Genomic DNA, 13480 nt, shown 5'->3' on the forward strand with positions numbered 1-13480 from the left:
ACAGAGTGCAAGAAGCAGGGAAGGGGCAGAGAGAGAGGGAGACACAGAATCTGAAGCGGACTCCAGGCTCTGAGCTGTCAGCACAGAGCCCGACACGGGGCTCAAACTCGTGAACCATGAGATCATGACCTGAGCCGAAGTTGGGCGCTCAACCAACTGGGCCACCCAGGCGCCCCCCAAAAAGTTTATTTTTATTTTTATTTTGTCATGCATTCATTCAACTAATATATAGTGAGGGCCAACCAAGACTCAGGAACTGTTCTCATGCTTGTGTGTATGTGTGTGTATTGTGTGTATGGACCTTTCCTCCAAGGAAATCATCAAACTTGGGCCGTGTGAGATGATAAATTTACACCTTTTAAATATCTCATTAAAAAAAAAGGTCATTGTAAGTCAGCACCCTATTGGTTTCTTACAAAGATGCAAGCAAATGCAATCAACCAAAGAGGACTGAGTTCATTGCTACTAGTTTCTTCCAGGGCAAAATAAACTGTCAACTAGAATGAAGCTTCTTGCCTTCCCAACACGACCTTTGCCTCATTTCTCTGCCAAACATCTTTTCACTGCAGAGAAGATCCCTGGAGACACCAAAGGTGCTGCAACCCTGCACAATTTGCTTTGGAAGAAAAACGTGGCAAAACACAGGTAAGAAATATTCGATTTTATCATCACTGCCTCCCCAGTACATATATGGAGGCAACTATAACACCCTTTAGTTTTATCCCCTGGTTTAAAACTAAAACTTATAATTTACATAAGGTTGCAATAGGATTGGATTAGATAATAAAAATAAAGCATTCAGCACAGCTTCTGGCACACAAGAAAATTGCATCAATATTAGTGTGATGATTAGCAAGAAGTCCTAAACTTGCAGCAAGCTCTGTAAATTAGCCTCATTAAGGGTTATCTAGGGTAAAATTTGAGTCTTCTCCTGCTTTCCCTTTGCCACCCAGAATGTTCTGGAGTCATCACGGGAATGTAAAATAACTTCCCAGCAAGCCAGGTCCGGCTGGACAGAAGGATGTGCAGGGTGAGAAGTACTGTCTACAGTTATGTCAGATGTCTGGAAGAGAGAGAGACAGGGCAGTCCTACAGCATCTTGGCTCCCATATCATTCCCCAGGACTGGCCCTTCTACCTGCAGGAGTTTTCTGCTGAGGGCAAGGTACCAGAATGGGTCCTAGAACAAAATTAGTATCACTGATTATAGGATTGGATCATTGGCTCTGAGTTTTGAAGGAAGTTAGTAAAATAAGCACAAGTGAAAAACTGCCTGAGTATGTAAGTGTAAGCATGTTTGGGGAGGTTATTTTAGTTCAAAAAAAATAATAAAAATAGCTCAAATGGACTGAGCACTAATTATGTTCCAGGCACTGTGCTAAGCACTTTGTGTACATACTTAATCCTAACAACGATTTTATTCTTGTGCCAACAACGCAGATGAGGACACAGGTTTAAAGATGTTAAGTAAATTTACCATATCGCAGAGGTAGTGAGTAGCATTACCCTGCACAGATTGTCTCATTCTAAAACCCACTTTTCTTTATCACTATGCTAATGAAACAATACAACTTGAAGAATAGGTCACGTATTCATTCACTGATTCAATACATTTATTGAACTATTCCTCATATTCTCATTGACCTATTCCTCATCCCACCATAAAGTGGGACAAACAGAGATGAATAAAATATTCAGGGTCACTTCCAATCAAAATGCAGGACGGTATAGTGGCTCAGCTTGCCCAAGTTCAAATACTAGCTCTACGACTGACTGTGATCTTGAGCCTCAGTTTTCTCTTCCTCAATGAAAAGTAATAGAGAATCAAGTCATTCTGTGGTTCAACAAGCTAATGTTTGTAAAGCACTTAAAAGGTGCCTGGCATATGTTTTCAAGCTATTTTTAGTTTGCATTATTAAAGGCATGTATGAGACTCCATATGCATATGTAGGTGAAGAGTTCATGGAGGAGTTTTATTTCTGGAAGAGTTGGGCACCATCTAAATGTGTAGATCCAGAAAGAAGAAACTGATATTACGTGGAATTAAATTTGCCTTTCATATGCTTACTCCTCAATACAGCAGATTTCCGAAACTGGTATTGAAAATCTTAAAAGGAAATAGCTCTGGGTGCAGTGTTTTGGGGGACTGATTACATAAAACACCTACACAAGAACTGTAAAATTTCCAGCTGAATTGAACTGAGCAGCAGTGCCTACATTTCCATCCATTACTTAGTGCATGTGGAAATAAGAATATCATTTGAGAAAAAGCAAAGGAATCTGATTTTGCCTATTTTACCTGTTTGTGTGTGTGTGTGTGTGTGTGTGTTTGTGTGTTTTGAGACATTCTAATGGGGGTTTGTTTGTTTGTTTGTTTGGAGACATTCTAATAGGAAAGTCCATGAATGACACATCAATGAAACTGAACGGTCTCTCTCCTCTGTTCATAGGGGATCAGAAGAGTTTAACTCCTCATCTAACAAATAAATTCTTCCATTTTCCTTCACTCTCTGGGGCTCCAAATATGTCAAACCTGGTCACTATCCTACTTCAATCCTTTTGGTGACTTTTCTTCTGCATTTTGCATAAAATCCCAACTCCCGCCCACCGCCTGAAAGTGTGATGTAGCCCCAGCTTATATTGCGACCTTATTTCCAGCCCCTCTTCCCCTCTCACCTGGCCGCTGCCCTCTCAGCCATGATTTCAGACAGCCTGGCTCCTTCTCAGGCATTTTCCTTAGCTCAAATGTTGCCTTCTCAGAGGTGTCATCCCTTACGACCCTATTTAAAACTGTCCCTCCTCCACATCCCTTTAGTGCTGCTGTCATTGTTTCATCTCAGTTCCTTGTTTCTTGCCCTGAAATCATTTGTATTTCTTCTGTCTGCTTGTCTGTTATCTGTTCACTTATATTGTTCTTCTGTCTCTCTCCCTCCCAACAAGGAATTACCTCAACATCTCTGCTTCCCAAAGCAATTTTTGACTGTGTGTGTGTGTATGTTTACGTATGCGTACATGTGCATAAATGTATATATGTGCATAAACATATATGTGTGTGCGTGTGTGTATGCATGCATGTGCATAAACACATATGTGTATGTGTGTGCATGTGTGCACGTGCATAAACACATATGTGTTCATATGTGTGCATGTGCATAAACACGTGTGCGCGCATGTGTACATAAACATACATGTGTACGTGCGCGCGCGCATGTGCATAAGCGTGTGTGTGAATGCATGCATGTGCATAAACATACATGTGTGTACCTATGCACACGTGCATAAACATATATGTTAGTATGTGTACGTGTGCATGAATGTGCATAAACATATATGTGTGTGTGCGTGTGTACAAAACAAGTTTTTTATTTCAATATTACATACATGATTTGTTTTCTTGTTCAGTTCCATTTCTTTCTTTCTACCCCTTGAGGACAAATAATTATACTAACACCTATCTGTGCATGTATTTATTCATCACTTACTCAGGATTAAGTCGTTGCTATTCGCCGGGCACTGTTCATGGCATACAGCAGACAGCGGGGTCTCTGGCCTTGAGGATGTTACATTCTAGTGGGGGTGAACTAAACAATAAACAATAGACAGACTAAATTAACTAAATAAATCACATGTGGGAGCTGAGAAAAGTGACAACTGCTATGGAAAAAGGAAAAGCGGGCAGAGTGGGTAAATCAGATGAGCAATGGCATGGGTGGAGATGGGAAGCAGGATGAGGGGTGATTTTATGTAAAGCAATCAAATAGGCTTCTTGGAGCAGATATTTGAGCAAAAGCTTCAAGGGGATGGGGGAGTTAGCTACGTGGTTATCTGAGAGACTGGGTCAGAGAGGAAACAGAATGCAAACCATACAGGGTCTTACAAGGCAATTTTAAGACTGGCTCACACGCCGAGTGAAATAATGTGTGCTTACTTGTGCTAGCTACTGCCTGGGGAACTTCATTTGTACTAACTGATTTAGTCATCACAACAACCCAATGAGTTATGTGCCATGTTAATCTCATTTCACACGGAGAAGTTAAGTAATTTGCCCAGGATTACACAAATGGAGCCAGAATATGAACCTATGTAAGTCTCCAAACCCCTACGATATATTGCCTCTCAGTATAGAAAATTCTGATCCAGTGATTCTCAGACTTCAGTGCAAAGGCCCTCGATACCTGCTTCTTTAACAAGCTATCTGTATGATTCAGATGTAGATGGCCCAGGTATCACAATTTTCACCAAATTCCTCCTCCACAGGAAAACTTTCCAGATATTTTAAGCTAAATATCACATTCACTTCCTATACTTACCATCCCCTTTGTCTGTCAAATTGGGAAAAATTTCCTTAGACCAGCAGAAGCATCTACTCAACATACCCACCCTCTCCATCAGAGTTTCATGTGAATTTCATCACATGGGTGAGGGTTTGGGGCAAATAGCAGCGCTGAATGGGGAGAGGGATGAGTATTTACTGTGGGACCTATGGGTGCCAGTCTAGGGACTTGATGCATTTTATCTTGCTTTAACCTCTGTAATATATATAAGTATATAAAGACAGGTACAGATATAGATATTGATGTGTATCTATCTAGGAGATAGCCAGAGTATGCTAATTTCCATTTCACAGATGAGGAAACCAAGTCTACACAGGCTGAGCAAGCAATATCTGGGGTTCAACGACTCTAAAACCAGCCAACTTTTCACTACCCATTCTAATCATTCACTCCCCAACCCCTGCCATTGTTTCATTCTGTAATTGGAAACCGAAGTCCAAGCTTCCAGAAAAGTGCTATTTAGTGTGTATTTCCACTCTCCAGCATCCACCATTTCTGTAAGTTGAAAAAACTCCTATATTTATTCAATGAGAGCCAAGCTTCTTCCATGGGCACTAAATTAGCTCAAAAGAATAGAGCAGAAAATATGCACTCATAATGCTAAAATTCAAATGAAAGCCAAATATTTTATCTCTTTATTTCTTTGTAGAAGATTATGGTGATTAATGGTGATACAGAGCTTGCGTTATATAAAAAAGGCTCTCTTTTCATTTCCCAAACAGTAAATGTCAATGTGCATAACCCAGCCATCTTTTTTCTCTTCCCACCCCCAAACCTGCATCCTGAGGGGAAAACAGTGTGTAGGTCATGGGAATGTGTCAGAATCCCATCCTGAAGGACATGGAAGGTGTCTTTATGGATCTGACTCCCAGTGCAACACTCAGTTGTGAGTCTCACTGAGGACAAGGAGGCTGCTGGGTGTCTGGGATTTAGGGTGCTCCACATGCCATGGCGTGTGGGTGCCTCTGTGGCAAGAAGAAGGTTGTTCTTCTCTTAGCTTTTCATGGTATCTTCTAAGTCATTACTCTACAGGCACAGACTCATAGAACACCGTACCTCAGAGAGCATCTTGTCCAAATTTCTCATTTTAGAAGTGGGAAAAAGGACACTGAGAAGGAAAAGCAATTAACCAGTAGTGGGTTGGACTGTTGGACTGAATCATTAAAGGGAAAAAAATACATATAACTTGGAGTTAGAAAGCTGGGGTCCAAGTCCCAGAGCCACTAGTCACTAGCTATGTGGCTTCAGCAAATATTTAGCCTCTCAGACTCAGGATGAAAAATGTTGTTGCTTTAATTACCTCAAATTATTGTAAAAAAATATATATGTGTGTGTGGGTGTGTGTGTGTGTGTGTGTGTGTGTGTGTGTGTGGGTGGGTGGGTGTGTATACAATAACAATCATTCTGAGGGCTTTTACAGTTCTATATAAACAAAAACTATTATTGTTTGGACCTAAGTATTATACTTCCTACTCCAATATCAATTTGGGCATGCAGTTGAATATCATTGCAGATGTTAATCATATTAGATGTTAAAATCCCCATGCACCAGGCTCTTAACAAGTGTTATGACATATGACTGACACCTATCAAAAGCCTGATGAAAGGGGTTTTAGTATCCCTTCTTACAGATGATGAAAATAAAGCAGAGACAGACCAAATAACCAAACGCAGGGAAGCTGGTCTGGTTCTAGAGCTCACAAATGTTACACCGCCAAAATTTTAGGTTACCATAGCATCTAACCATAGCTGGCTTAAAGAACTGTGTTATCTATGAAAAGAACACTTTCAGATAGCAGTGTTTATAAAATGACTCGTTCTCTTTTCTGTTGTCTTTAGCATTGATTGGAAAAGGAGGAAACCAGTGTAATCATGAGGACGTATGTGCCAGACAGGTAGAAACCACAGGCATCTCCTGGATATAAACTAGAAATAAAAAGTCACCAGTCTTTATCCAAATTATATCAAATAATAGCTGGACGGATGCATATTCTTCATTGCTTTCAGAAATCTTGAGATCAGAGTTCACTGCAGCTGCCCGCTTCCCTGGAAACTTCCTACTTTCTTTTGGTTAATTAATTCATGACAGTTGACACTGGCCTTGCTGTCAATATATGCAAGCGAGCACTTCCTTCCCTTCCCTCTGTTTGCAGCAAAACACCCTTTATCATTAGAATAAAAAATGTCCTTTTCCATCATTGAGCCAGTGATGTCCAACCTTCTTTCTTTTTTTCTTTCTTTCTTTCTTTCTTTCTTTCTTTCTTTCTTTCTTTCTTCCTCTCTTTCTTCCTTTCTTTAATTTTAGAGAGGGAGGAAGAAAGCATGAGTGAGGAAGAAGGGCAGAGGAAGGAGAGGGAGAGGAACGGAGGGAGAGGGAGAGAGACAGAGAGAGAGAGAGAGAGAGAGAGAGAGAGAGAGAGAGAGAGAGAGAGAATCCCAAGAAGGTTCCACACTCAGTGTGGAGCCCAAGGTGGGGCTCAATCCCATGGCCCTGGGATCACGACTTGAGCTGAAATCCAGAGTCAGATGCTCAACTGACTGAGCAACCCCAGTGCCCCAATGTCCAGACTTCTTAGACTCTGTGATTCCTTAGCATTTTCCCAATTTTCTGTGACCATAAACTTAAAGGAATTAAAAGTTACCTTGCTAGTCTGTAGAGATGGCCTTTGAGATACTTAGAAACATAATAAAGCATGAGAAAACTAGGAAACGTATTCTGGGCTTACTTGACACAGTATGAAACCATCATTCACTTAACTCTGTTCCTTTTATATACAAGGCACTGTGCTACGTGTCTCAGCTGCTTAGGTGCTAATCAGGGAGTTGGACAAGAACACAAAGGGACAAATTACTGGCTCAGAGTACAAACAAATAACTAAAATCACAGTAGAGATAGGAAGAAGATGGTAAAGCATTTAAAGGGGTCCATGGACCAGGAAGGAGCAAGAAAGGATTCAAGCAGCATTGTAGGAAGGACAGAGGAGGAGAGGAGATGGCTGCTGAGGTGGCATGGTGTGGGGACACAAGGAGGGGACATTCCTAGATCTAGCTATACAAGTCTTCTGATTTTATGGTTGGGGTCTAGCAAATGTGGCGGTATCATAGACCAAACGGCTTTACACTCAGGCACACACCAGTTCTAATTCTTAGTAATTGGATCACCTTGAGCAAGTCTGTAAGTGTCTCTGAGCCTCAGTTCTTCCATCCGTAAAAGGCAGACAATAATATACACCTAAGAGTTACTTTTATGCTTAAATGAAATGACAGAAGTGCATGCACCAATGAATGTTGATTTCCTTTGCCCTCCTCTGTTTGACCGGAAAATAGATCTCTCTGCATAAAACATAGGGTATTTTCTGTTTATTTCCCTTTCCCCTTCTAGCCTAGACTTTCACAAAGAGATACGGGGACGGAATTTCAGAGTTAAAGGAAACTTTAAAAAAAATAAATAAATAACAACATATTGCAGAAGGAACTTAGGGATCATCCTGTACAGCTCGCTCACATTTGAGGCTCAGAGGTAGAGACTTCTCAGTCACAGCCAAGGTAATACCAGGATCAGAATGGCAGGATGGGGACAGGTGGGTAAGCAGTCCTAGCCCAGGCTCTCAGTTCTCATCCAGAGGCCACACAATTTCAGGTCTTTCTTACCCACTTAACCTCTCTGAGCCTTAGTTGCCTCCAAAAATACCCAGGATCATTGCAAGAATTGAATGAGGTGATGTCTGTAAGGCACTCAGTACAATCCATGATGGAGTTCAGTAAAGAGTAGTTATTAAATTTTGATATTCACGTTTAAAAATTTTTTTAATTTTTTAATGTTTATTTATTTTTGAGAGAGACATAATAGAGCATGAGTGGGTGGGGGCACGGGGGGTGGGGAAGGAAACAGAATCAGAAATGGGCTCCAGGCTCTGCACTGTCAGCACAGAGCCCAATGCGGGGCTCGAACCCACAAACCACGAGATCATGTCCTGAGCTGAAGTCCGACGCTTAACTGACTGAGCCACCCAGGCGCCCGATTTTTAATTTTTTTAACGTTTATTTTTGAGAGAGATAGAGAGAAAAAACGAGCAGGGGAGGGGTAGAGTGAGAGAGGGAGACACAGAATCCGAAGCAGGCTCCAAACTCCAAGGTGTCAGTGCAGAGCCCCACGCAGGGCTCAAACTCACAAACCGCAAGATCATGACCTGAGCTGAAGTCGGACGCTTAACTGACTGAGCCACCCAGGTGCCCCTTGATTTTCACATTTTAACAGACAAATACATCGAAGGAATGTATGGCAGAAGAATGAATCCGTGTTTATTAAATGCCTCCTGTGACTGAGGTGCTGAGAGAGAGAGACTCTAGCTTCTGGGTAGGCATCAGTGTCCCTGTTTCCCAACTGAAGAGATGGAGGTTCATGTCAACACTCTACCTTGCCCCCTGCACCTATCAGGCTGCACCACTCCACACGGCTCCAACTGCCTGAGCTAGGCAGAATATAAAGTCAGGCTACAAGGAGGTATCCCCATCAGTGCGACAACCCCATCCGTGTGACGACCCCGTCATTACATCCTCACTTTTTAAAAAAGAAAAAAAAAAAAACAAAAACCAAATTTGCTCAGTTTTGAGCAAATGAGTAGCTAACCCAAATTAATCCTCCAAAATATCAGATGCCAAATGTTCTGTAACTTGCCAGTTCATTGGGGCTTTTATTTCTCCCACAGAACAATTTCCAAAATGGGCAAAGAGCACAGTAGGTGGCTCTCTTTAATATTTCACGGGCAAGGCGACAATGACTCACCAGGTCCTACATCTGTGTCACTAGCAGAAGCCTGACAAAGTTGAGCAACAAATGAAACTGTGTGTATGCTGGAGATAACCTTTATTTTATTTTTTTTCTTCTGCCTCCTCCTCTGATTTCCTCCAGCTACATTCTGCTTTTCTAACAGTGCCAGGTGAGATGACGCTAACTGGGCACCTTTTGGCAAAAGCAAACATATGCTTCCAAATGCCAAAAGCAAGGAGCAAAACATTTCTCCCAGAACTGCATTTGCAAGCCTGTCTGCTTGCTGCAGAGCAGAGAAACCTGATGGCCTGTGGGGAGTCTCAACGGATAAATGGCCCCATTGCCTGGGCCAGAAACAGATCTGTTCATTTTCCTACATAAGCCTGCAGCCATCAGTTTCCACAGGGAGGACCGAGGCTCCAGACCAGTGATCAGCACCCGCCAGCAGCAGTGAGTGGTCTTTTCTGCAAATGCCGCCTGTGCATGCTGTTCCCTATTCCATCCTGGACCCACAGAATTGGTGAAAGAAGTGAAGAACGCTATGGCCACTCGTGGCATTTGTTTTTCAATCTTCTTACTACCCTGTGAATTAGCACAAGGATGACAGAGGGAGGAAACCATTGAGAACAGGAAGAAAAAAACGTGACATGTCTTCACAGTACTCTTCCTCCTAGGACTGGAAAGTACATTACATCAAACACAGGAGAGTAGGCAGGTTGCCTTAGAGATCGGGGCTTTCAAACTTCCTCTCCTGAGAGCTGGCCCCCCTAACCTCTACAGAACATGTTGACGAATTGTTCCCTCAGCAAGGAAATTTCCTCTTTGGGACAGAAAGGATACCCTGCAATCAGCAGCCAAGTAAGGCCAACTTAACTGAAGTAAATTGTTAAGGAGCTCATTGAAGATGTGACAGGGTGTGACGGAAAAAGCCCTTAACTAGAAGTCACGAGGTGTGAACTGTGTGTCCAGGGCTGAAACTTAAGAACCATGTGACTCTAGAAACCTCCCAACTCTCTGAGTCTCATTCAGTCTCTTTCTCAGTAAAATTGAGACCAGCTAAGAAGAGATATTGTTTAATGAGCACCTACTCACTACATCTACTTCACATTATTCCACTTAATTTTACCCTCACGCAAATCCTTGGGGTAAGCATTTTCTGTTCCATTTTAGAATTGGATAAAATGAAAGCTCTAAGTGGTGAAATAAATTGCTCAGTATTACCTAGCTACACAGGTATTAGAACTGAAATTCGAATTTGGCCACAAAACCTAAGCTCCTTCCACTATTAATATGCCTGCCACGTCCTTCCCTCAGGGCTATAGCAAGTAGCAAGGAAGATCATATATATGGACTATGCCTTGGAAATTTTAAAGTTCTCTCTGCATGTGTGTATGATTTTTGTCACAGGTAATCTGGATAAGGAGAAAAGGTATAACTGGGTATTCTTTCTTTAAAGAACCGGAACCAAAAGAAGTTACCTTCCAATCTCCCTTCCATTCCCTTGTTCTGACCTTATTTTTAACATTTTCCTTTTGCCCACAGGTCACCGGTTTCTCAGGCACGCGTTCAGATGCATACTGGCCAGCTCATCACAATGCATGCACACGGAACAGACTGACGGAAGCAAGTGATCCCATCCTCTGCAAACGCTTGGTGTGGGAGGCATCTTCAGGGGCACCACCAAGTTCTTCCTTGCCCTCAAGATGTATCGCACTCCCCCCTATGCACTCATCAATACCCCACACAAACGAGAGGGACTGGGAAGCAGGTAGCTAACTACAAATGCTGAGAACTCAATTCAGACACTTACGGCATAGCCAGGAGACAGTAGTAAATAACTGTATGAAGTCAATCAGAATAAAATCAATTTTCATGAGCATGGTGAGGATATATGAGGAGGTTTTTTTCATTTTAAAATGCCAATAATTAAGGAAGACAAGAGTAGGCATTTGTAGTATTTCTGTTTAAATAAGGCAAGTTTGTGTCCACAGGGACTGAATTTTGCACCACCACTATATAGTCCAAAAGAAACACATGAGAATTGTGTTGTTGTTTTCCTACAGTAAAAAAAAAAAAAAAAAAAAAAAAAAAAAAAAAAAAGGAAAAGAAAGAAAAAGAAAATGAAAAAGAAAAGAAAAGAGAAGAAAAAACAAACCATAAAGTTGCTTGTCTGACTGAAGACAGCAGGAATACAAGGCTTAGAACAGTCTGTAACACAGATGGAACTTCCAACTTCTCTTGTCTTCCTACTTTTTGTCAAATTCCAGACGCTCTTTGCCAATAAAGGATGCCACAGATCAGGGCTTCATAGACCTGAGGCTTGGCCTAACATCTAGGGGGTTTGCCATCACTGAGAAACATTCATTTTGTATTCCAAGTCAAGCATCCATGATCAAAGTTACATGGAGACAGCACTGGGAAAACACTTTTGGAGCAGTTCAAACTCCAAAAAAGTAAACACCACAACATCCCAGATTTAAAAAAAAAAAAAAAAAAAAAAAAAAAAAAAAGTCCCTGTAAGGTGGTATGAAATCACCTTTCTGAAAATCCCCTGTCTTCAGGGTTACTGTATAACAATATTTACAATAGCAGCCATCAATCTCAAACTAACCAGGTGCCATGCCAGGCACTGTGCTAAACGTACTATCTGAATGATCCCATTTCGTCCTCCCCACGACCCTAAGGGCTCCTTGTGATCCTTATAATCTCCATGTTGCGGCTGGGGGGAGGGGAGGGGAGGGGGAGGAAACACACACACACACACACACACACACACACACACACACAGTACCAGAAGGACTGCCTGAATTGCCCGACCAAGTTCACACAGCTAACACTGGGCAGAGCCGGACTCAAAACCAGGTAAATCGTCCGCTTGAGCCCGTAGCTACCCCAGGATCTGTGAAGCCAAGCAGCGAAAGCGCTTCAAGAGGCGCGGCGGCTCTCAATTTCACAACCGGAGGTGGAGGGAAGACAGACTGGGGACGGCTCTTAAAGGAAACGGCAGAAGTTTGCTTTTATGTTCGTGATTTTTTTCTCTGTAACTCGGCTTCCTTGTTCCATGCCAGCATTCAGAAGTGCCAGGGGCCATGGCTCCGTGAAGCCAGCTACTCCTAAACGAGGGGCATCCCATCCCCTACAGGACCACCGGCCTCCTCCCGGCGCTGGGAGACAGCTGCGGGTACCAACCCAAGTCATCCGCGCCCGGGCGTCCCTCCCCTCGCCATCACCTCCCCGGGCGCCTGCCAGACAACCTCGGCAGGGGCATCTTTCTGAGAAAGCAGGTCAGGGGGAGACCGAGCGAAGCTGCGAGCAGCCTTTCCCCAGGCTGTCACAGCTCCAGGCTGGGAGCGGCGTGACACACGCTGGGACACACTGCCCTCTTCTATCCTCATCGCTCACAGCAGCGCCCTGGAGAAACCCGGGCGGGGGTACGCCAGGGTGGATCCCTTGAAGGGCTGGAAGTGGGGTGCAGCAACGCGCAGCCGTCCCCAAACTGCGGTATCTAAAGCTCCACAAAGCAATGAGGGGTTCGAGTCCTGGTCACGGCACTAACTAGCTGTGTGACCTATCCCAGCCGCTGCCTCGCTCTGTGCCTCAGTTTGTCCTTTTGGAAAATAAGAGGGTGGAAGAGATGATTTCCAGGGGGGCCCTTCCACCCTGAGAGGTGGGTAGGTGATTCCTCCAAGCCCTGCAGGCAGCGAGAGACTCACCTTTTTTGGGAAGCAGCGCGGGGCACACCGAACCGGTGGGGAAGGGTGCAGGGTCGCCCAGCACTGCTTCTTTTCGGTGCGTCTGGCCAAAGAAGAGCCCGGGGACCCCGATCGGGCCAGTCTTCCCCCAATGAGCCTCTTACTTTCCGCCGCACTTTCTTTTTCCCCCTTTGGGGCTCCTCCCCCGGCGCGGCGCGATTGGCGGGCGCCGCGCTGCTCCGGCTCCACCCGCAGCCCTGGCTCGCCAGCCCGAGGCGCTCGGGGCTCCGCGGAGCTGCGGCCACGGGGCGGCACCGACGGCAGCTCCGCCCGCGGCGAGGAGGAGCCGCGCTGGGGCCGGACTGCGGGCGGACTCCAGGCTGCGCCCGGCCCCGTCTGCGCCTAGCCCCCGCCTGGGCTGGCTCCAGCGCGCCGGCGAAGGAGAGGGTGGGTCCCGCAGCTCCGCCCGCCGCCAGGCGCACGGCCAGAATACGCCCCCACCGTGCGCAGAGATGCACACAGGCGTTCATTGCAAGCACCCTGTCTTCACAGGCGACATCGATGCCACCCCGCCTTTTCTCCCCGGGTCTGTGTACTTAGCTATCCTGCTGCAGCAGGGCCGTGAATCAATTCAGGCCACAGGATGTGCGCGAGCCCACCAGGTGCCAAGCACCGAGTGCGACA

General features: G+C 44.4%; 1 protein-coding gene across 2 annotated transcripts in view; it reads right to left on the reverse strand.

The window, feature by feature from the left end:
* The window catches only part of IL1RAP (interleukin 1 receptor accessory protein), a 132395-nt gene extending 119428 nt beyond the window's left edge, over positions 1-12967 (reverse strand). The window contains exon 1 of one of the 2 annotated variants that reach the window (XM_060639529.3): positions 12818-12967. The gene's annotated coding sequence lies outside the window, so the exon portion shown is untranslated. The remainder of the gene's footprint in view (positions 1-12817) is intronic. The other variant, XM_060639530.3, reaches the window with a different exon arrangement.
* Between the last annotated feature and the right edge of the window lie 513 nt (positions 12968-13480).

This window comes from Panthera onca, chromosome C2 (genome assembly GCF_046562875.1).
Source record: "Panthera onca isolate mPanOnc1 chromosome C2, mPanOnc1 haplotype 2, whole genome shotgun sequence".
NCBI lineage: Eukaryota > Metazoa > Chordata > Mammalia > Carnivora > Felidae > Panthera > Panthera onca.